The sequence below is a fragment of the Lygodium microphyllum genome, chromosome 11 (assembly GCF_053477565.2).
Source record: "Lygodium microphyllum isolate KBCC chromosome 11, Lygodium_microphyllum_v1.1.10, whole genome shotgun sequence".
Lineage (NCBI taxonomy): Eukaryota > Viridiplantae > Streptophyta > Polypodiopsida > Schizaeales > Lygodiaceae > Lygodium > Lygodium microphyllum.
In genome coordinates, this window is record NC_141145.1 from 71553399 (window position 1) to 71578882 (window position 25484).

The window sequence follows — 25484 nt, forward strand, 5'->3', positions numbered from 1 at the left end:
GAGCCCATTTTTAGATTCGTTTTTTGGGTTTTTTCCATGTGAATGCATCCTCTCTCGATTAGAACCACGTGTCAACATGATAGGATTTTTGGACACGTTATTTGGCACATTTTGCCTTCTTTCCGCCCTGTGTTTCAGTGAGCGAATTTTCCCATGTTAATCCACGTATGTATTTTTGAAGCCGTTTTTGGTGTTTTTTCCATGTGAACACCTTGATTTTACCCCGGCACCCGTGTCATAGTTTTCTGTTATCTTCCCCTCATCTCCTAGTATCTTTTTCCTTTTTACGGTCTTTCAATTTGGTGTACAGTTTGGGTTTTATTCATTTTTCTTCCTTTTGACGTGTGGCCGCGTCGCTTGTGTCGCACGTGAACGTGTATGTTTTTGGTTTTAAGCGCATCGAGACGCCCTCGTGGCCTCTGTGCCTCGCGTGTCGCCGTCCCTGCCCTGTCTGATCCTGTTAATGCAATTTTTTTTTCTCTCGCCTCGCGCATGCGCACGGGACGGGGGTGTGTTCACCTTTTCATGTATTTTCCAAAAAAAAACCATAATTAAAAAAAAAACAAAACAATAACACAAAATCAACCAAACAATAAAAAAAAAAACAAAACAAACAAACCCACAGCGACACACAAAAAATAATTAAAAAAAACAAAAAACAAACAAAAAAAACCATACCAAACAAAAAACCAAAAACAAATAAAACACAAAAAAACACAAAAAACAAAAAATAAAAAGAGAGTGACAACCACCTTTTTTTAATAATAATATATTTTTTAAAAACCCACCATTTTTATTTAAAAAAATGAGTGAGAAAAAACACCAAGCAAAAAGAAAAAGAAAAAAATAAAATGCAATAAATGCAAAAGAAAAAGAAAAAAAACGAAAAAGAACTTAATAAACAAAACAAAAAAAAACATAACCGAACAAAAAAAAAACAACCAAACAAAAAAAAGAAAAAAAAAACAAAAAAAGAACAAAGACCTTCTTACCTGTTCTTCGCACGGGTCTCCACCATCCCTCCCTTGTCATCTGCGCTCCACGGCCCTCCACCCTCCCTCCCTCGTCGTCCAAGGGCCTCCACCCTCTCTTCCTCGTCGTCTACGCTCCACGGCCCTCCACCCTCCCTCCCTTGTCGTCCCTGGGCCTCCACTCCCCCTCCCTCCTCGTCTTCAGCCCCTCCCCCCTCGTCTTCAGCGCCTCCACCCCCTCTCTCCTCTCCATCTTCGCCTCCTCTCCGCGCGCTTCTCTCCCACCCATCTCTGCCCCCTCCGCCCCGTCGCCCCCGCCTCCTACCTTCCCCTCCTCTCCCACCCATTCCCACCTCCTCCACCTTGCCTTCCCCTCCTCTCCCACCCATCTCCGCCTCCTCCCATCATCTCCGCCTCCTCCCTCCACTCCGCCTCCTCCCATTCCTCCCCCCAAACCTCACCTAACCACCACCAATCCTAACCCTAGTTAATCTAACCTAACCCCACATCTAACCTAACCCTAGTTAATCTAACCTAACCCCACATCTAACCTAACCCTAGTTACTTTCACCTAACCTACCCACCCTAACCCAAGTTACCCTTACCCAAGCCCCCTTTCCTACCCCTTCCCAATTACCCCCCTCCTAGCACCCTTTGCCACCAACCCCACCCCTAGCCAACCCCGTTTCTTACGGGACCCCACAACACTCTACCACAACCCTCCACACGCAGGCCCCCTTGCTGCCCGGTGGTCCCGTGTGCATGTGTTCGCGTAGGTGCTGAGGCATATTCGCATGATCGTGAGCTACCATGGGGTGTTCACACGCGAGGATGCGCGTTTGGTCTTATCCATGCAGTGGTACGTGCTGTCTTCGAGCACACGCAATTGTTCACACAAAGCCCCGGTATCTCCTTTGATTTTCCACAAACCCATGAAAAATACCTAAAAACACTTAAAAATATTTAAAAAATCATAAAAATTAATTTAAAAAAATAAAAAATTACTAAAAATTCCTTACTAAATTGAGTAATTTTTTGGTTTATATTTCTTATTATAATACAAAGAACTAATTGTAAAAAAAGTAACATTATTTTTTTAAAAAAAAATCACTAAAAATTGAGAAAAACTCATTAAAAATCTCTAAAAAATCAGAATTAAATTCAAAAAAATCACAAAAAAAATTTGTCAATGCATTTAACTGCTTTTGGAATATTTTATAAGCAGAAAAAGCCTTGGCACTTGATCACCCTATTATTTTTGGACCCAAATGATAAACTTTTAACCTAAATTTAGTAAAAAATTCATTTTAAATTCCAAAAATAGACTGTAAATTTTTTAAATAATAAAATAAAAATAAACAAAATAAAAAAGAAAAAATAAATACACACTCAAATTATAACTTTTTTAAATAATAATAATAATATCACCCAAACACTAATCAATATTACCTAAACCAAATGTGATCCCACTAACATTTACGGGTGATAATATTTGCATACATGAATAGAGCTACGTTGTTACCATCGTCCCGCTTCAGAGCTTTAGCTTCACACCACTTTGTGACATAATCTATACATACTAAGATGTATCTGTTCTGCTTCCATCTGGTGGGTGGATCAATTGGACCCAAAAAATCAATCCCCCGCCACTTCTCGAACGGCTTTAGGGAAAGAATAGGTTGCAGTGGGATGGCATTTGTTTTTTGATGGGTTTCCCCATTCGCTGACAAGCATCACATCTCTTGCAGTAGTCATGTGCATCCTTGTGGAGGGTCGGCCACCAATATCCCTCCAACAGAGCCTTCCTGGATGTTGCTTCTCCTGCGAAGTGTTTGCCACATGGTTCGTCATGGCATGCCTTCAATACTATGTTGATTTCATGTCCTGCAACACATCTTTGTAATACTTTATCTTTGCCTCTCTTGTACAGTGCATCGCCTAGCAAAGTATAGGGGGTTGATTCTAACAGAAGCTTCTTCTTCCCATGACTTGAGATGCCAGGAGGATATTGTTGAGTTTCCAGGAGGTTGGCTATGTCTGCATACCAGGGAGTAACTCTTTCAACTAGAAACAAGGAAGCATCAGGAAGGTCTGGATCATCTTGTTCCTCTTCTGCAGTTTGAGGGATTCGTGATAGATGATCGGCTAGGACATGGGAACGGCTAGGCTTAGTAACCACTTCAAAATCAAACTCCTGGAATAGGAGCAACCATCTCATTAGTTATCCTTTGGCATCTGCTTTGTTCATCAGGAAGGACAAGGCTTCATGATCCACGTAGAACTTGAAATGCATTGACAATAGATAGTGTCGAAACTTCTCCAATGCAAACACCATTGCCAAGTACTCAAGTTCTGTCACTGTGTAGTTCCATTCCCTATCAGTGACCTTTAGGCTTGCATAATATATTGGTTGATCTAATTTAGAGGGGCCCTTTTGACATAGGACAGCAACTAGCCCTTCGATTGATGCATCTATGCACACGTGAAACTCCTTCGTCCAATCAAGAGGTTGCAAAATAGGTGCTTGGATAAGGCATTGTTTTAGGGTGTTAAAGGCTTCTTCACAATCATCAGTCCAAAGGAAATCCGCATATTTCCTTACGAGCTTATGCAGAGGGGCTGCCTTGGTTGCAAAATGTGCAATAAATCTTTTGTAGTAGCCCACATGACCAAGAAATCCTCTCAATTGCTTGAGGTTTGTTGGTGCTGTCAAAGCGGCAATCTTCTCAATCTTCACTGGGTATGTTGCAATCCCTTGTGCAGAGACAATATGGCCCAAAAGAACTCCTGATGAGATGCCAAAGACACATTTGTCGGGGTTGAGAGAAATCCCATACTCTCGGCATCTGTCAAAACATTGCTCTAGGTGTCCCCAGTGCTCATGGATTAAGCTATAGACACAGAAGTCATTAAGATACACCTCAATGAAATCATGCAGATGATTCTGGAAGGCAGCCATCATTACTTGTTGGAAGGTGGCAGGAGCATTACAGAGCCCAAATGGCATCACTCTATAGGTATAGATCCCCCATTCTGTGGTGAAGGTTGTTTTGGATTGGTCCTCTTCTGCGATTTGGACTTGGTTATATCCGGTGAATCCATCCAAGAGGGAATACAACTCATGGCCTTCCACTATGTCCAACAATTGGTTTGTAAAAGGGATAGGGAAATGATCCTTCTTCTTCTTTGAGTTCAACTTTCGAAAGTAAACATATATTCGAAGTTTCCCGTTCTTCTTGGATACTACCATAATGGGAAAAACCCATTCACTGTTAGCCACGTGATAAATGAGCTTGGCTTCAAGAAGTTTCAATGATTTGGCCTTCACCAGAGAAGAATAATTAGGATTCATATGCCTTTGTCTTTTCTTTATAGGTTTGGCATCAGGCTCTAGGTCAATATGATGTTGGCATACTGTGGGATCAATCCCCTTTAGGTCTTTATACGACCAAGAAAACACGTCTAAGTTCTCCTTTAGTAAGTCTCATAGGACCACTAGTTCTTCTTTTGGAAGATTGAGACCCACTTTTAGGTGGCGTTTAGTACCGTCAGTATCCAGGAACGTCACTTGTCTTTCACATTCCACTTCGCGGATAAATGTCCCACGGATTGCTTCTGGATAGAGGTTTGACTCTTTCAAGGGAGTAGTGTCATCGTTTGATGTTCCACTAGAACTAGTGTCCTCCTTCTGTGTCTATTTCTGCTTCTCCTTCTATCTCTGGCTTTATCTCTGTCACTGTCTTTGCGACTGACATATAAGAGGGAGAACAGTATATCCATACTTCTATCTCTCTGTCAGAGGTGATTTCAGAAGTTAATTCTAGTTGAGGCAGGAGGTATTCTCCCATGGACAAAGACTTTGCTTGCTTTGGTAGTTGGTTTACAGTGCTCACTGTTAGGGACTATGCCTCTGTTTTCTTGGGAAAGATTTGTTTAACAGCCTCTTCATCTTCTGATGTACCATCTGTTACTTCATTGGAGGAGTCAATTATGACTTTGATGGATGTGGATCCATTACCTTTTTGCAATCCATACAATTTTAATACCACTTTATTGGGTCCTCTGCTTAGGGTTAGGGTTCTGTTGAACCAGTCTGTCCTGGCTCTTGCTTCAAAAAGCCAAGGTCTTCCCAATAGCAAGGGGTATGAGGTCCCATAATAATTTGGTTTAGCCACCAGATAGGTCAGCCAATAATCTTTTCTTGCAAGGGTTGTATTTACGTATGGGAGGATGCCCAACTGTCTAATTCTTCTTTGGTCTACCAATCTGATAAGCCACTATGTAAGTTGAACTCCTTGCAACCCTAACTTCTTCATTGTCACATCCGTCATTATGTTTACTGATGAATCTCCATCAATCAATGCATATGAAACAAAGCATCCTTCTATCCATACACTAATCTCTGGGGTTGCAGGATCTTGGAAGGTGTTAGCCACATCTACTTCCTTTATAGGCTCTCGAGCCTTATTGGTCTTGGTCGTTGTTGAAGGTGCAGTCCTTAGTCCACGTCTTCTTGTCAAGATGCTTTTGAATTTGTTTTGGCAGTTGGGAGACAACATCAGCAACTGTCAGAATGTTAAGTTTGGTTTAAAAGTGTCTAGGTCTTTTACCAAGTCATATTCTTTGATAGGATCCACGGGCTTTTCCAACCTACTGGGAAATGGGGCTACACCCATTTTCATCTTTCCTTTTTCTTGTAGCAATGGTAGCATTCGCGCTTTCTCTGTTTTCAGAGATGTGCTTCTGCATCATCTATCTCCTAGACCTCTGGTCCTGTTTCTGGGACTGTCTCTGTGACTCTCTGTGGCACTACAGTGCTCTGTAACTGCACTTTTTTGTCCTGTACTGATATGTCCCTCTGTTGGTAGGTTGAACTTCACAGTCTTGGCAGGAGAGTTGTTCTCTTTCTAGACAACTGGTTCCTTCTTCTTGGCATGCGTGATAGCGGCAACTCTTCCAATTCTACCAAATTGTAGGCTGGCTCTTGTACCTTCTGTCTGAAGTATGAGGTTTAGCCTCAATTCAGCCCTACCTTTATGTTATAGTGAGTTTTTATGGCTTTTTATACAATAAAAATGTGGAAAATGAACCCTAACTTTTTGCTGCAAATGAACCTAAGGGCCACAGCCCATAACCCATTTTGAATTTTCAGTCATTAAATATTGGAAAAATACAAGGAAAATAGGAAAAATAGGGGAAAAATAGATTTTGAGTGCCGAAAATTAAGGAAAAATAAGATTCATGTTTGTGGATGTATGGGGGGTCTGAAGTATGAGGTTTAGCCTCAATTCAGCCCTACCTTTATGTTATAGTGAGTTTTTATGGCTTTTTATACAATAAAAATGTGGAAAATGAACCCTAAACCTATGCAACATGCACCACCTAAACGGGTGAGGGGGTTGGAGTGTATGAAAAAGCGTGTAAATGTTGAAGAAAATGATGAAGAGCTTTCTGGTTTTTTATGCATACCATATATATTGGACGATATTTAAAAATTAAGGATCTAGTAGTACGAGGGTTTCTCGGTGCTAGGTTCATGCAACGCCGCATACGAGTGATAGAGAAATCCATTGAAAGAAATGTTTTCCACATGTGCACCAATGCTAATTTTATTAATTGTTTGAGCACGTGGACATTCACAATTTGCATGAAGCATGAAATTTAAAAGGTGTCAGACAATACCTCCTAGATGCATAGCAATTGCTTTTTAGAGATATGACCAACGTTGAGTGAGTAAGGTTGTCCAAGCTGTAGGCTAGGTGTTGGGTCTAGGGGAAAGTAAAGTGAGGAAGCATGGTATATCTCCTGGAAATATGCGAATCATAAAAGAGAGGAGTTTGTATACGCATGTTATATATGTTTAGCGACGCATCAAGGGGCCAATCCCCAAGGTGTAGGAGAGTCGCAGTGAGGTAGCGGCATTCAGCCGTGGGAGGACCTCCTATGTTTGTGCTTCGTGCTATTTGGCAATGTGTTGGGACTCCCTTTGAGGAGTGTTGATTGGGTTAGAGTTGGACTAGAAGACGTCATACAAACGTAAGTTGCTTAGGAAGATGATGTATGTGTCATCCACGCTCCTGGCCGCGAGGCCGTGGGGTTGTTGAGTGCATGATAGAGATCCGGCTAGTGCATGAGCCAGTGCCGGCCCATTTCAGGTCCCATCAGTGGTGCGTCTGCCGAGAGCCGCTTAGAAGTGGCGGTCCTTGAATCCTGGTTGTCTTGGGACCAGTTAGCAGTTTATGCCAAAGGATACTGAGATTGATTCGTTATTTATCGATAAGCATTGTCTAGCAAAAATCCAAAAGCAAGAGAGAGACAAAAGAGCTAGGCGACGTGCTGAAATTTTTAGGAGATATTCCCCTAAGCGTAGCGGTGCTGAACCCTTACGACGGAGTGGATCTAGTGGTCTTGGTGCCACAAGCAGTAAGTTAGGAGAAGGTGGAAGCTCTAGTGCTCCCCTTCCATCCATAAGCCAGTCTACATCGAGTGCGGGAGGTGCAACCCCACCGTCCCCTATTCCTAGTGCAAATCCAATTTTCGTCATGGTGCAGCCTATTGCAATTCCAGCAGGAACGATGGATTTTCCAGCTCTAGGTTACCCGCTATCCATTTTTAATGGGCTAGTTGAGGAAGATGCGGAACTCCACATTAGGGAGTTGGAAAAGCTGATGTTTAACTGTCGTATCCAAGAAGAAGGACATTTAATGATGTTCTTCAATATGACTCTCAAAGGAAGAGCTGCCATATGGTATCATGGTTTAGAAGTCGGAACCATATTGAATATTGATGCATTTTATGGAGCTTTTCGAAGGGAGTTTGCCCCTGAAAGGGGTGGGCAATATTGGTTGCGTGTACTCAACGTAACCCACCAAGAACCACACGAGGATATTCGTGCTTATGCGAAGAAAATAAAAGAGGTTTTCCGTAAGTTGGACACCTCTATTCCTATCCCTGCAGCTGCCCAATTGCAATATTTCCTACATGGTTTGGACTTTAACATCCAGTTGCAGTTGAGTAGTGTCCCTTTGGGGGATATTGATACTGCCATTACACGAGCACAAGAGGTGGAATCCCGACTACAAGCAGCCTATGCTTCTCGAGGCAATTTGAACGGAAACAATATGGCGATGGCCAATGGCAGTGGTAGCCAAGGGATAGCGATGGCTAATCCTAATGGAAGAGGGAACATGATGCAGAATGTGCCTTTATTACCAGCTCCCCCTAGCATGTCGATGCCTACGGGCAGTCAAATGGCTCCAAATGGTGGAGGCCAGCCAGTTAATTCTAATACCATGCATGTGGCTCAACAACCAGTTCCTAATCGAATCGTTAGACCGATGGAATGACATGGTAATGATCAAGGCTACGAGTCGAGCGCTTCCAATGTTCTTGGCGAGGTTAAGGACATGATGAAGCATTATACCGACATGATTACGGAGTAGTATCGACAAATAGCCATTGATGTCAACTTCCTAAAAAAACAACAAAATTTGATAGGAAGTAGATACCCAGACGAGGGTGCACCTTCGCAGTTTAGTTGCAAATGGTGTGGTGGGCAACACTATCCAAGAAATTGCCCAAATGTTAAGTGCGACATCTGTGGAAAATCCGGCCATTTAGCAGCCACTTGCTAGAGTAATATTAGTTCCCTCCAGCGAGGTAGTCGGCAACCAGGGCCTGTTAATCATCGTACTATACTTCAACGACCAAAGACTATAGTAGAGGAGCTGCCTAGTGGTAGTGGGGTTAGTTTGATTGAGTCTGTGTGCGTTAATGACGCTGAAACCTCTAATCTGCGAGCTGTCCTTACAAGAGGTCAAAAGGGTAGAGAGGTCGACAAGGATAAGCCTGTCGACGGAAACCCTAAACAAGGCGACAAAGGAACGCAAGTTTTGGATCCTGCCATGGAAGGGGGACTTTTGAAGCCTGTGGAGAGTAAAGCTGATAAGGAACCACCAAAGAAGAAGGTGAAAGTTAAAAAAGAGGCAATAAAGCCGGTTCAGCGACCTAAAGAGCGGATGGTTTGGCGTGAAAAGCGAACTCTATCGAACTATCATGAATTTGATTTGGCGAGCTCTCTTTGCGAAGTCAAGCCGGGTGTGAATCTTTTACAGCTTATTAAGCTTTCCCCAGGAGTACGCAAGGAATTTAGAAAGATCCGGCATACCAGGTATATCGTAGAACTTTTGGGTATTGCGCGAGTTGGTGATGACTGGTTCGAGCATGCTGAGAAGCATTGCCCAAGGGTTGCAGCCTATGTCGATGGGATATTAGTAGATTATGCCATTGTCGACACGGGATCATCTGTTAACATTATGAGTTCTAAATTGATGGAAAGGTTGGGTCTTGCGATCCAGAAAGATACCTCCACAATTCTCAGAATGGCGGATGATAGTTTGAGACAGCCAGAAGGCTGCATTACTAAGGTCCATGTCACTATTGCAAATGTAGAATGCCTGTTGGACTTTAGGGTAATTCGTTTTGCAGGGCGTCCAAGTTACCAAGTATTACTTGGGCGACCTTGGATCTTGCAAGCGGACTGCCAAGTGGATATACTCGCCGGTCGGCTGATATTTGGCAGAGGTGCCCAGCGTATGGTGGTTGATGCTTATCCTGAGTCCCCGCAGAGTGAGAGAGCTCCTCTATCTTCTACAAAATTGGAGACATTAGAAGATTTATCTACCAGTGAGACATCATCGAGTGATGAGTCCAAAGAGGGATCCACCACGGAAGATATCTATCAGATCACTTTGAACGAGCTGACAGAGGCCCAAGATCGTATAAGAGATGCGGATGTTATCGAGCTAGACCTTGGCACGCCAAACGATTCACGGCCAATTAAATTAGGGTCTATGCTCAGTACAGCAGAAAGGGAGGACTATGTGTCCTTGATTCAAGAATTTCGCGATATCTTTGCCTAGAGTTATGATGAGCTGAGAGGCATTCCTCCTAGTCTTGCTGTTCATACAATTCCGTTGAAAGAGGGCAGTCGTCCTGTACGACAGAAAGTAAGGCATATGCCTTTCGAACTGAGGGATGGGCTGTTTGAAGAGTTACAGAAGCTTTGAAAAGCGGGTTTGATTTTTCCTGTGCAACACACGGAATGGTGTTTGCCAGTTGTGATCAGAAAGAAGAAGAATAATCAAATCCGATTATGTGTAGACTTTAGAGAGCTGAATAAGCAAACGGTTAAGGATTACTACCCATTGCCATTTATTGACCAGATTTTGGATCAATTAGCGGGTAGGGAGATATATTCGTTTATGGATTGCTTTGCAGGATATAACCAGATGGCAATTGCAGAAGAGGACAAGTTGAAAACAACTTTAATTACTGTCTTTGGTACTTTTGCATACCATGTGATGGCCTTTGGTTTATGCAATGCGCCTGGTTCGTGGCAACGAACAGTAGATAGGACATTCGGTGACATATCCCTTGAAGAGTTGAAGGTGTTTATTGATGACTTAGGGGCCGCCACCGTGAGAGAAAGGTAGTTGATCATTTTAAGAAAATGCTTTGAGCGCTGTAGACAATTTTATATCGCCCTAAACCCAGGGAAGTGTGTTTTCGGTGTACCTTATGGGCTCTTGTTGGGTCATGTGGTCAGTTCGGTAGGAATTGCGACAGATCCCGAGAAGGTCAAAGTCATAGTTGCCATGGGTCCACCACGCACTTCGAAAGAAGTTCATAGCTTTCTGTCTTCGGTTGGTTATTACCGTAGATTTATAAATGCCTTGGCAGAAAGAACATTGCCGCTTACAAATCTATTGTCCTTTAGCTGTTTGTTTGTATGGGGTGACCCTTGTAAGGTAGCATTCAAGGATGTGAAACAGGAGCTAGCAAGATCTCCCATTTTAAAAGCACCTAAAAGAGGTGAGGTGTTCTATATATTCTCAGCAGTCACCATGCATAGTATCAGTTGCTGCTGTTTAGCCCAAATTTGGAAAGAAAAATGGTACCACCCGATTGCTTTTGCTAGCCGGAAGCTGGGGGTATCCGAAATCAATTATACCTACATGGAGAAGTTGTGTCTGGCGATGGTCTTTGGGACCAAGAAATTCAGGCATTATATTCTCTATGAGAAAGTTGTGCTTTATACGAAGGCGAGGGGCTTCGACTATTGATGAATAAGCTACAACCGCCTGATCGTCTAGCAAAGTGGTTAATCACTTTGCAGGAATTTGATTATGAGATCAGGAGTAAGCCACCAAGGTTGCAAGGCATCGTGGAATGTCTTGTGGACTTTGGGGAGTCGAAAGAATATGTGGCTGAAGGTAGTGACATGGAGTTGTTATTTAAAATAGATACGGCGTCTATTCCCTCCTGGTACGCTGCAATAACACATTATTTATCGACGGGAGAGGCTGGATCCGAACTATCTAAAGCTAAGAGAAGGAAAATTAAGCAGCAAGCATTAAAGTTTGCCTTGATCGCAAGTACATTATATCGGCAAGGGGTTGATGACATCAATCGCCGATGTGTGATGCTTGACAAGGTGCCATTCATTTTGGAAGAGTGCCATGATTCTGCTTGCGGAGGCCATTTTGCTGGACAGCTGACATCACAAAAGGCTTTAAGAGCAGGTTATTGGTGGCCTACCATCTTCCAGGATGCGTTTGCGTATGTTAAGAGATGCGATATTTGTCAACGACATGATAGTCGAGAGAATAGGAAAAGACCACTCACCCTTATTATGGCGATACTTCCATTTGAGAAGTGGAGAATAGACTTTGTGAGTCCTATTACTTCGTCGTCGACTGCGCAAAAGAGGTATATAATCGTAGCAACTGACTACATCACAAAGTGGTTAGAAGCACGTGCAACAAGGAAAGATGATGCTAAAGAAACTGCTAGTTTCCTTTTAGAGCAGATAATATGCCGTTTTGGTCCGTCGAAAGAATTAGTGTCGGACCGTGGAACCCATTTCCTGAATAAGGTGATCAAAAGCTTGACAGAGGCTTGGCAGATCAAGCACAACAAAATGACTCCTTATAATCCGCAAGCGAATGGGCAGGTTGAAAGCACCAACAAGCAGCTTGTGGATATCCTATCGAAAGTCGTATTTGAAAAGAAACGCGACTGGGATAAGAAGCTGTATGTGGCAGTATGGGCATATAATACCACGTTCAAGCGAGCCACTGGCCACACGCCGTTCAAACTAGTTTATGGTGAAGAGTGCGTTTTACCCTTAGAAATTGAGTTACCGACTATTAGATTCGCAATAAACCATTCTTTGGGTAATGAGGATGCCCTATTAGAGCGATTTACGACCTTAGCACACCTGGATGAAATTAAGTTGCAAAGCCTATTACACAAGAGATGGCTAAACGTCGCATGGAATAGTTGCATGATCTAAAAGCGAAGAAGTACACATATCTGGAGCACCCATATCTGGAGCAAAGATACCATCAGGGGAAACTCATTTGGTGGAGCAAAGGATATAAGGTGATTGAGCAAGAGGACGGAACTTTTGTGTGGGAGATCAAAGTCTTCTACCATCATTGCTTACGACTGTTGACGAGTATCCCTGTTGAGTTCAATGAAGACGGTGGGATGGAGCCGTCAGTTCATCCTCTCAACATGCTAAACTTTGATTACCATAATTTTGAATAGAGGAGTTCGCGATGGCCGGCTGTGTAAACCCATTATGGACGTATACATTATATTTTGACGGAGCGTCCAGGGGCCCTAATAGAAAAGAAAGTGTGGGAGTAGTAATCCACGACCCCCGACGAAGAGTCACAATTAAGTTAGCTGCTTATCTCGGGGTAGGATTCACTAACAATATGGCCGAGTATAAAGACTGATTATGGGACTGTATATTGCCAAGCAAGGTGGTATTCGTCGATTGTTAGTAAAAGGGGATTCCTAGTTGATCCTGAATCAGCTAGATGGGACATACATAGTGCAGAATCCCATTCTTTGTATGTATCATCGGACTGCTATGACCCTACTAGAGGAGTTCGAGAGAGTGTATTTTTAGCTGATTCCACGTTACTGGAATCAATTTGCGGATTCATTAGCAAATCTTGCTTATGAAGAAGACCTCCTCTTTAATTGTGGTCCTAGTTTGGATATTGTGATTAATGATGAAACATGACCCGGTCGCTTATGGGGGATGTTATCAGAACATGCAATATATGGAAGAGGATGGTTGATATGGGTGATGCAGAGAGTAGCCGTGACCAATCTACCGTTATTATCTAGGACCCATAGGTTGATTAGACATCATATTATGCGTACGCCTCTTGCTATCTATGTAGGAGGGATGGGTCATAACCTCATGCATTTAGTTTAGGGCTACGAGCCAGTTTTTCCTCCTTGGAAAGGAGCTTATGATTGTATATTTGTGCTATTCCAAGGAAGGTTGTGTAGGTGTTACTATGTTTTATTTCATTAGGCCAAGAGGGCCGATTCAGTTTTGTAGTGAAGTGTTTTATTTCATTAGGCCAAGAGGGCTAGTTGTCTGTTTAGTGCAGGTGCAGTTAATGGTATCTTGTTTGAGTTTTGTGCTAGATAGGTTTGGAAGACGAGCTTGGAGGGAGCCTTTGTCGTGGAATCGACGCTTCTCGTGGCCCTATCCAGGTGATATCTACCCTTTATGAGTACTGTGGTTGTTTGTTATATGTGGTTGAGTACTTGTTAAGGGGTTTTTTCGTTTCTTGTTGGGGACCGGCGCCCAAGGCATGAAGTCCTGCGGTTTCGGTTTAGTATGTTTGAGGGAGGTCGGAGTAGTCATTGCCTCCTTTAAAGACATTGCTAAGCGTCAAAGACCTGTTTTAGAAGGGAGTTCTAGTGACCCTGTTCTGCTAGTCTACTAGGCAGCCGTTCTAGGAGTTCTTGTTAGTTGTGAGGCAGTTAGAGAAGACTGCCAGAAGATAATAATGATGATGCCAAGAAACCCTGAACATCCCAAAAGATGAAAATAAATATGAAGGTGTGTAAAAAGGGGTTCTAATCCCTATCCAAGAAAAGAAAAGGAATGAAAAGGTATAAGAAGTTGATCATTGCCTTGCGAAGGCCTGGTAGGTTCCTAGGGACGAGTCAGACTCGGGGCCAATACCTTGTCTTCCTAGGGGTGGCTTCTTGCTGAAAAAAAAAACAAAACAAGGAAGGTTGGAGTGAAAATAAAAGTGAGCATTAGAAAAGGATTAAGTGTCGCCTTGCGAGGGCTTGGTAGGTTCTTGGGTGTCGAGATAGGTCCTGAGGCCGATGCCCTGTTCTCCTTGGGTCACTACGCTCAGCTCCCTCCTTTTTACATGCCCAAGTATGTCAATAAAATAAAAACCCCAAAAGTAGAAATATGCTAAAAAGAAAATACTTTTTGATCAGGCTATAGGAGTCCTCGCCTAGTAGGAGCTCCTAGTTGTGTTGTCCTTAGTTGGTAGGTAGCTCAGACCACCACTTAGGGCAACCTCTTTGATAATTCTTTTTAGTTTGGCTGTGTTGGAGCAGTTGGTTAGTGACTCGCTTCGGATCTTCTATTCGATGATGCTAGGCCTACTCCTTGTGGATGTCATGCCTTGGTTCTGTCAAGGGGTAGGGTGAGCGTTGTGCTGGGTTTTATCGCATATTTGTTTTGTATTAGCTTGATGCTTTCTTTGGTTGCTTATGTGCAGATATGTTCGTGGATTCGACGGGCTGAGTCGCCCTATCCTGTGGTCGCCAATGAGAGCGGAATTTTGGTGCCGAGAAGTGCTTAAAAATAGCTAAAAATTATGAATATCAAGGGAAAAATATTTAATGTCAAAGGCGGCAGCTCGATCTAGGACGATATTGAGCGCCAAAGTGCTTTAAAGGTGCCCGAGTGACACTTGTTGATTTTTCATAATTTTTCAGATAGTCATGTGGGTTGATACGAGTTACTGGCCAATGTGGGATGCCGAGCCGGATGCCCAGGATTTTTCAGAGCTCAATTCCAAGTCCGGACGGGGAAATGGCCAAGAATTGGTCAAGATTTGGGCCAAGTGGTAAGTGACCCTTGGGGTCTTGGAAGCATTTTATGCCAAACAAAATCGTGGCATGAAAGATGAGTGAAAAAAATGTGGAGAAAACGTGGAGGAAGATGACGCCCGAAAAATGCGCCATGAATGGATGAGAGGCATCATGGCTGCTGCAAACAACCCCCCCAACTGATCATTGGCCTTGCTTTCCTCTTGGATGCTGACTCTATCGCCGCCTCTCGCCCGTCAAATGGTGGTCTCTATGAAGAATTCTGATTTCAGTCTTTCTCTCTTCTCCCTCTCTCTCCCCTAAAGGCAGATTCATGTGGTGAAGAGGAAGAAGAAGAATGGATGATGGATGCTTGCCCAATGAAGACTAGGTTACTCGATGGTGTAAGAAGATTGAAGATTGCTGAATGTGGACTGTCATGAGCAGTAATGGTGGCTGGAAATCAGTCCCAAGATATGGCAAATAAAAACCCGCAACCCGTAAAAGAACGGTAATCTCATTTTTGTGAAGGGAAATGGTGTTTTTATGCAATTTGCTTGATGCATTCTTGTTCCCATGAGATGATAATGTATTATAATATTGTCTTCAATGTCTTTCAACTATTTATGATCAGAAAATCAGAAAATCATAAGTGTTGTGGATGAAATTAGTAGTGAAAAACCCGTAAATATGCAAAATATGGAAAAATTGGGTGTTTTTGAGATATCAATGTAAAATATCATAAGACACACCAACTAAACTTGTCTTTTTGCTGCAAATGAACCTAAGGGCCACAGCCCATAACCCATTTTGAATTTTCAGTCATTAAATATTGGAAAAATACAAGGAAAATAGGGAAAATAGGGGGAAAATGGATTTTGAGTGCCGAAAATTAAGGAAAAATAAGATTCATGTTTGTGGATGTGTGGGGGTTTGAAGTATGAGGTTTAGCCTCAGTTCAGCCCTATCTTTATGTTATAGTGAGTTTTTATGGCTTTTTATGCAATAAAAATGTGGAAAATGAACCCTAAACCTATGCAACATGCACCACCTAAACGGGTGAGGGGGTTGGAGTATATGAAAAATCATGTAAATGTTGAAGGAAATGATGAAGAGCTTGCTGGTTTTTTATGCATACCATATATATTGGACGATATTTAAAAATTAAGGACCTAGTAGCACCAGGGTTTCTCGGTGCTAGGTTCATGCAACACCGCATACGAGTGATAGAGAAATCCATTGAAAGAAATGTTTTCCACATATGCACCAACGCTGATTTTATTAATTGTTTGAGCACGTGGACATTCACAATTTGCATGAAGCATGAAATTTAAAAGGTGTCAGACAATACCTCCTAGATGCATAGCAATTGCTTTTTAGAGATATGACCAACGTTGAGTGAGTAAAGTTGTCCAAGCTGTAGGCTAGGCATTGGGTCTAGGGGAAATTAAAGTGAGGAAGCATGGTATATCTCCTGGAAATATGTGAATCATAAAAGAGAGGAGTTTGTATGTGCATGTTATATATGTTTAGCAACGCATTGAGGGGCCAATCCCCAAGGTGTAGGAGAGTCGCAGTGAGGTAGCGGCATTCAGCCATGGGAGGACCTCCTATGTTTGTGCTTCATGCTATTTGGCAATGTGCTGGGACTCCCTCTAAGGAGTGTTGATTGGGTTAGAGTTGGACTAGAAGACGTCATACAAATGCAAGATGCTTAGGAAGATGATGTATGTGTCATCCACACTCCTGGTCGCGAGGCCGTGGGGTTGTTGAGTGCATGATAGAGGTTCGGCTAGTGCATGAGCCAGTGCCGGGCCGTTTCAGGTCCCATCAATGATGGTTATATGTTTCCGCCATTGTGGGATGAACTTCTTGTGGAAAGTGGCTTTGGCAATAAGAATATTCAACTCTTCACTAGAAGAAGGAACTTTGTAAACATCCATTGAATTCTCCTCTTCTTGGCAATGCCATTTCCTTCATTTTCAGCCTCTTTTGATGCTTGTAACATGGAGCACCAAAAACATGGAGCCCCAAGAGAGACACCAAGGAAAAGGGGATTCTATTGCAAGAAAATCTATCTTGTAACATCATCATGCTTTTATTTCATTCTTTTGATGACCAAAACAAAGAAAACAACAAATCTTCACGCATCATCATAGTAGATATCTCCCGATTTGATAGAATCAACCATAATCTTCAACATCTTCATAGAATCGATCAATAGAACAAAGAAAATAAAAGAATACACCATTTGTGAAATTGGGTGGCATGAATCATCACCCATCTGCACATAACCTGGGTTTTGTAAGTCCTGTATCTCTCCAAACCATTCAACATGACTGGTCATATGATTAGATGCGCCTCAATCGACATATTGTACATCATCATGTGTCCCCTTTCCTATAGCTACATTCATCATATGCTGCATAACAAACAAACACTCATTTTTTAATTCATTTTGTCGTGAAGACGATGCATAATTTCCTTGCTGTAATTTAACACTACGAATATCATCCTTGTTTGCATAGCAATGGGCTGCAATATGGCCTATTCTTCCACGATAATGGCGCATGAGATATAACAATCAAATCCATTTTCAACATGCTTTTGAAAGTCCTTAAAGACATCTAGCACCTCATCCTTGTGCTTTAGAATGTATAGCCATGTGTATTGGTTGAAATCATCAATGAAGGATACATAATACCTGGCACCACCAAAATACGCATTATGGGTAGGACCCCATACATCCAAATGTATCAATTGCAAAGGCCAATAACTATTTCAGACATGTCATCTCATGAACGGGAATCTCGCTTGTTTTCCAAATTGACAAGCAGAGCATACATGTTCAAGATCAATGTACTTGAACTTTGGCAAGTCAAGTACAACCTCTTTTTGATGCATATTTTTTCAACTTTTTTACATTAACATGATTGATGCATTTGTGCAAAATTTGTACATCTTGAACTACTCCATTATCATGGGCAAGCATGGCTACTTTCAATTCTAGGATAGATGCATCCAAGGTAAACATTCTGCCATCTCTCTTGCCTTTAGCAATCAATTTACAACCATTGCCATATTCTTCAATAAAACAACCATCCCTGTTGAATTTGACTTGCAGATTCTATTTTTCCATCTGTCCAACAACTGATAATAAATTCTTGGTAATCGAAGGTACATGTAGTACATCATGTAGGCTCTTCTTTCTACCATCGGGCATGAGCAATGGAAAGACACCTGTATGTTGAATATCATGGTGTGTATCATCACCAGTACATACAAATCCATGAGACCCTGCTACTAGCTTATCAAACCATTCACCATGAGGAGTCATACGATTGGATGCTCCTCAATCTATGTACCATTTCTCATATTTGCCTTGCTTAGGCGTATTCTTAGATACATGCTGCATAGTAAACAGTCTATCTCCCTGGTCATCTTGAGTACCATTGGAAGATGCATAATATCCATGTTGCTTTCCTTTTGCCTTCATATCAACTTGTTTTTTATGGAAATCCTTTGCAATATGCCCATATCTTCCGCAATAATGACAGCCTTTATCCATATGAGACTGCTCATGCGACTGCCCAGAGCCACCTTTGCCTCTGGGTGATCTCATGCTCCCTATAAAGGCTCTAGATCCTAATTGTCCTTGCGTATTTGAACTATGCCAAGCATTTTGCTATTGTTTTCCATATGTGTTCGAGTGTCTCCTCGACCCCAAAAAGCTCCACGAGCTCTACTACCTCTAGCTTGTTGACTAGAGTAAAAGACAGTGTCTCTACCTTGAGATGTGCTTGAACCTATATTTAAGACAAGCTTTACTTCTTCATGTAGCAGTAGTGCAAGTAATTCATCCCAATCAAGGGGTTCTGTTCTCACAGAAATGGATGTATCAAATGCCTTATACTCCTTGCCTAACCCATTCAATGTTATTGCAATCATATCATCCTCTAAAGCACGAGATTCAATAGTAGCCAGTTGGTCAGCTATGGCCTTTATTTCAGTCGTGCATAATTGAATCCTCCTGCCATTCCTAGACATGTTGTTGTTGATATACTACTTCAGCTGTATCTTTCTTGCATGTGTGACATTACCATAATTCTTCATGAGTGCATCCCAAGCATCCTTTGGGGAATAGCAGCTAGTAAACTACATAGCCATCACTTCACAAATGCACAAAGAAAACCAATGCAGTACTTTACTAGCTCTTTTTGACCACTATCAGTGAGCTCTCCGCTATTCTTGTGTAGGATTTTGTTTAGGCAATTCAAGTTTAGCTTTAGCCCCCGTACATAAATCCCTATAACCTCTACCGATCAAAAAGTTTTGCATCCTAGAACTTTCATAGAGCAAAGTTTTTGTTATCAAGCTTCTCTCCCACAATTTGAGTGATATTCTCAGTGCCTTGAGCATTTGCCATATTTGCAACTAAGGTACTCAATTATATATGCAATTTGTAAGTGCTTGACTCCTTGCAGTTCAAGAATAAACTTTCTGCAATTTAGGAATAGTCTCCCTATAGTTCAAGACCAGCTTCCTCTAGTTCAAGAATAGTTTCCTGTAGTTAAGGACCAGTTTCTTGTAGTTCAGGAATAATTTCCTATAGTTCATGACGAGTTTCCTACAGTTCTTTAGGTAGAGTTTCCTCACAACTTGCTTGCTGTAAACTGTATTCTAGCAATGAAAAAACACAGTCAATTGAGCATAAACCAAGCTCAAATCAGATCAAAACATTATATGGTAGTGGCAAAATATCCTAGCAACAAATTATGTCCATACAAGCATCAATAGATGCATAGAATTGATGTTGACATTCACTAGACTTTCCTGCAATTTATGATAGGCAAACAACCTATTATAACCAACAACATAAACTCTGCAATAATCAAGGTATTCTTAGCACAAAAATATCCTTAAACCACCGTAGACATGTCTCGGTACATTGGGAATTCAATATGTGACCAAGCAACCATCAATATTTGTACTGTATGCAAGTAGCAGTACCAAATACTCTAACCACATGTTGTTTATAGCTAGTCCACTACTATAACCATCATTATTTTCTATGCTAAAACAAGAGTATTCAGACCTCAAAACATCCTAAAAAATCTCATACAGTTGCCATGTCAAGTGAAGATTATAAGTATCCTTCCAGCAAGCAATAACCAGTCAATACCCCTATATAGTCCAAATTTTGGACTTTTAGCACTCACAGTATCCCAAAAAGCACCTACCACTCAAGTGGTATGATACAAGCATTTTCTAGTAGCAAATAAATGTAACAAATACTTCAACCCTGTAGGTATATTGTTTTCAAATTGTGGATAGCAACCAATTCACTCTTTTCAGTCTACAAATAAGTTCTAAAATTGAGCATTTAACACTCCATAACCATGCTCAAATGCATGAGAATAAGGGCATATACATTGTTAGGATGAAAGACACCAGTGCCCTGGAACCACTTGCTATTTACTGCAGAAACAGCCAGTCTACATAGGTCTGTGTAAATATCTCAAAATCTATGAATAATTTGAAAAAAAATTCTTTTGTTGTAGATCACATCTAAATGGTCAAGATTTGTGGGCAGTTTCTCCAAAATCCATTTTTGTAGCAAGATATGGCTTCTGCAAAAAACAAGCTGTAGGCACAGTCTCCTTCGATGACGTTTTTCCCAGATCTAATGTCTTTGATGTCAAATGGTCACTGCTAAGACTTTAGGCTTCAGGCTCTGATACCATGTTCAAGATTCAGAGGGAGAGAGAGAGAGAGAGAGAGAGAGAGAGAGAGAGAGAGAGAGAGAGAGAGAGAGAGAGAGAGAGAGAGAGAGAGAGAGAGAGAGAGAGAGAGAGAGAGAGAGAGAGAGAGAGAGAGAGAGAGAGAGAGAGAGAGAGAGAGAGAGACATGGGTTTGTAACAAAGAGTAGTGAACTCTCATTGTTCTCTTCTTCTCATTATTGCATAATTCTTATTAGACTCTAATCACACATAGCTAATAAAAACAATATGTCACTAACTGACCATACCACTAACTGTGGTTGAGTTTGACCGACTCAGTTATTACAACACACATATAGAGTGACAGCTAAGATGATACATGTCTACATAAGGTTGTTCATGTCAGTGATACTGATCACGAGCTTGATTCTCAACATAAGCTAGAGATATCCAACAAGATCAAGAACATCTTGCCCCTAGATCAAGGTTGAGTGCATAAAAAAGAGGAAACAATCTAATCCTAAAGTATGGATATGAGCACAAGGCCAAGCTCTATAGTAAGAAGATCTCCAAGAGAGAGACAACTATCATGCATAAGAAGAACTCCCATGTCTTGAGAATTTCTATCGGTGTTCTACCATGCTAGAGATATCCAACAAGATCTGTGACATCTTTCCCCTAGTGCTAGGCTTGAGTGTACCAAAGAGAGGAAAAAATCTCACCCTTAGGTCTAGGCATGAGCACAAGACCAAGATCTACACAAAGGAGATCTCTAAGAGAGATATCTATGTTGTGCAAGGAGAACTCCCATGTCATAAATTTGTATTGATGTTCTCTAAGATATCCACTCAATGCCAAGCTAGAGATATCCAACGAGACTTGGAGCATCTTTCCCCTAATGCCAACCTTGAGTGAATCAAATAGAGAAAACAATCTCACCCTCAAGTCCGAGCATGAGCACATGGCCAACCTTTAGACACAAAGGAAAGAGAGTATAACTATCTTGCACAAGGGAAACTCTCATTTCTAAATTTTTCTTAGTGTTCTCTAAACTATCTTGCACTTAGTCCCCTATTAGAGATATCCAACAAGATCGGGAATGTCTTGCCACTAGTGCCAAGCTTGAATGCATTAAAGAGAGGAAACAATCTCACCATGAGATTTAGGCATGAGCACATGGCCAAGCTCTACACCAAAGAGATCTCCAAGAGAGAGATAACTATCTTGCAAAGGAGAATTCCATGCCTTGAATTTGTATTGATGTTCTTTAAAATATCTTATAAGCCTTGCCAGGCTAGAGATATCCAACAAGACTTAGAACATCTTTCCCCTAGTGTTAGCCTTGAGGGAATCAAAGACATGAAACAGTCTCTGTTAACCCCAAGCCGAGATGGTAGAAAAATGGAGGAAAAAGCAAAAGGAAGATGGAAAAAGAGCAAAGACACGTAGGCAGCCTCTAAAGATGAACCGGGGCAAAAAGCGCAACCTTAAATGAAAAGGCGCCTAAAAAAACTCGGAAAACTCTTGTAGAAGAGCGCCAGGCTCCCTCCTATGCCAATTGTAAAATATTAGATGGGTGTAGGCTAGAGGCACAAGGCTAGAAGAGGGAAATGGAAAAAGGACCTTGCCACAATGGCTGGTCATGTAAAAAAGGGATGGGTGCCCATGGGATTTTAGGGTTTGTATATATAAAGTTCAAAAAGTGAATAAGAGATCATTCTTTGGTGTGTGGCAACAAGAGTCTTCTTCTTCTTCTCTCCTTCTCATCTTCTTGCTTGTGTGTGCTCTTCAGAGAGGGAGTGTGAGAGTGTGAGGGAGTGAGTGTGCGAGAGTGAGGGATTAAGAGGGTGAAGCTCTTCACCATCTCCTCTCCTCTTCTCTTCTTCTCTTCTCTTCTCTCTTCTTGCGCACACGGCTATGGAGGATGGAGCTTGGAGGTGGAGGAGGCTTGAGGATGCTTGAGCTAGCATCTAGGATCGTGGAGCTACCAGCGTGGGTGAGAGAGGAGGCAACTCATATCGGCTAAGGTAAGCTCACTACACTCATAGGATCGACGGTGTGTCGGCTAGGTGAGAGATAGCCATTAGAGCTCGCTTGGAACGCTTGAAGCAATAAGCAGTCTATGGGTCTTGGCGATTGAGCGAAGGCTCCCACATTTTGGTTCCGTTGCCGGGACCACAGATTCAAGGTTGAGCACTTGTGCGCCTCATATCGAGCATCGAAGTAAGGGATTCATTCCCGAAACGGAGCTTGAGATAGGTAGGAAGTTTGGGTGTTTTTGATATGCAAAACAAGTAAGTATTTTGGGTTATTTTATTTGTTTGATGATTAGGAAACATGGAGTAATCATTTCAGTGTTTTGCTTTCGATTCTTGTTGCATTTAGAGTAGGATAGGATTAGGAAATCGCACCGGAGAAGGGTAGGGTGTACTGTTGCAAAACAGGGTAAAAAATTGTGCAAAAATGGCAAAAGTCTCGCTTGTGATGCCTAAGATTGGCAAGTGAGTGATTGGGGGCATCAACACCATACCCGGGAAGGGGTATAAGAGCCAAGAGGCCAAGGGAGGACTCATTTGCAACCATTTCAGTGTGAAAGAGAGAGAGGGAGAGAGAGAGAGAGAGAGAGAGAGAGAGAGAGAGAGAGAGAAAGAAAGAAAGAAAGAAAGTTATATTAACGTCTTCTAAAGACCAAAACTGGCCTATGAGACAAACTGTGATACAACTGATGAGGTCCAGCTATCCAAAATAAAAGTGCTGAATGAAAAGCTAAAAACTGGAAACTGAAAATACGGTGCTGTGAGTGTGATAAGTGTCGTGTATGTGTATGTGCGTATGTAGCTCTGGTACTCCAGATAATAGCTAAAAAAGGGGAACAAATGTCGGCTGTGATAGGGGAACAACTGTCGGCTGTGATAAAGTGGTGCGAGAGAGAGAGAGAGAGAGAGAGAGAGAGAGAGAGAGAGAGAGAGAGAGCTAGCGCCCGATTAGATTCGATCGCACCAACGACGAGCCCACAACTCTATCCAGGTATATAAATCCCTTCTCTTACCTCCTTAGGTAGGATCTGGAGGTTTGTGCCTGGTATGATTGAGTGAATCACAAGAAACGATTGAAATCAAACTCACGTTGTTTACGTGCGCTGCGCTCGGCCCTTCTGAACGGTCATTTCTGGGCCGAGTCCCAGAATCGGCCCTCGGCCCCTTACCATTCGGCCCATCCGACCAAAACCTTAATCGGCCCACTCGGCCCAAACCTATTCGGCCCGTCTGAGTCTACCATTCAGACCGTGGACAAATTCGACCCACTGCCACGTGTCAAACTCGACCCTCGGCCCACTTACCTCGGCCCCTTACCATTCGGCCCATCCAGCCAAAACCCTTATCGGCCCACTCGGCCCAAACCTACTCGGCCCATCTGAGTCTACCATTCGGACCATGGACAAATTTGGCCCACTTGCCTCGGCCCGTTTGAGCGACTTCATCCGAGTCCACTCCTCGGCCCGTCCGAGTCCACCCTGTCCAAGTCCCAAATTTGGCCCTCAGGCCATTCGCCTCGGCCCATCTGAGTAACCCACTCAAACCCTGCAATTCAGACCAGTTGGGACGAGTGTGGATTTTTACCAGAAATTTGACATGACCCGGCTAGAACTCAGCAGCGCAAACTATTGAAAGCCCTTAGGACGCTCAAAACTCGATTCTGGCACATGGAATAGGCAAAATCATAGGGCGTCGCCGCTTAGCAGCTAGAAGTGGACAATTGCGAGACCCGGAGGCTTAGATGCAAACCGCTGAGTTGTAAAGCCTGATTGAACAAAAAAGGAATGAGGCAACATATTAGAGAAACCCTAAACCCTGCCAAGACGGCCAGAAAATTGACCAACAAGCCTATTCAGCCCAAAACAACGCGAGAGTGCATAAGACGTCTAGAAATTGGTTGCTGCACTCACCCTGAATTTTCGCACTTGAAGTACACTTAAGGAAACGGAAGGCCTGATTGAGCACAAGTGCACAGGGAAAGACACATTGAGTGGCCATAAATTGAGGACTGTATTAAATAACTAACGGAACTCACCCAGATAAACTACTCAAGGAACCCACCAGTAGGAAAGAATCCAATACAAAGACAAACCATCAACGTGCAAAAGTAGAACCAAGCAAGGGACACCGACGAAGTGGATTTGCCAAGTCTACTGAACCCAATTGATAGCTTGGTGGAGCACGATAACTCAACAATGGCATAAGAAAGGTCAGAAGAAAGGTCAGACTACAAATCTAACGAGGAATTAGACTTAGAAGCCTTTCCAGATGCTATTCAGCATCTGGTTAGCAGTTACGACACTCATGCTCGGTATGAGCACCCCGGTAGGATAGCAGACGCTATCATCACAGATCTAGAAGAGAGAGAAAGTTGGCCCGCAAAGCATTGCAAAGCATGGCTGAATACAATAGGGATCAGCAGGCTAGGAGCCAAAGGCAAAGCATGGAGTTGCAAGAGGTGCAACGAGTGTTGAACTTGGCTGGTAGAAATCGAACAGACCATGAGAGAGCACTAGAAGGAGACTTAACACTGAGTGAGCTTCTCATGAAGCGACTGCTCGACAACACGGCTGTAAACAAAAGTGCCATGACTCTAGCGACATCACTGCTCGCAGGACTAGGAGAAAACTAGGGCTCAAAGAGCCAGTCTAAAATCCCTATTGTTGCCAAGCAACTCAATAAGTATCAACCCCATGATGATCCATACAGCTTTGTTGAGCAGTTCGAGCAAGTCTGCGAAGCCAACGGCCTCAACGACCCGACTCAATGCTCTCAAGCGTTCAGGATTTGCTTGGGCGACAAGGGTAGGACGTGGTATACAAGCT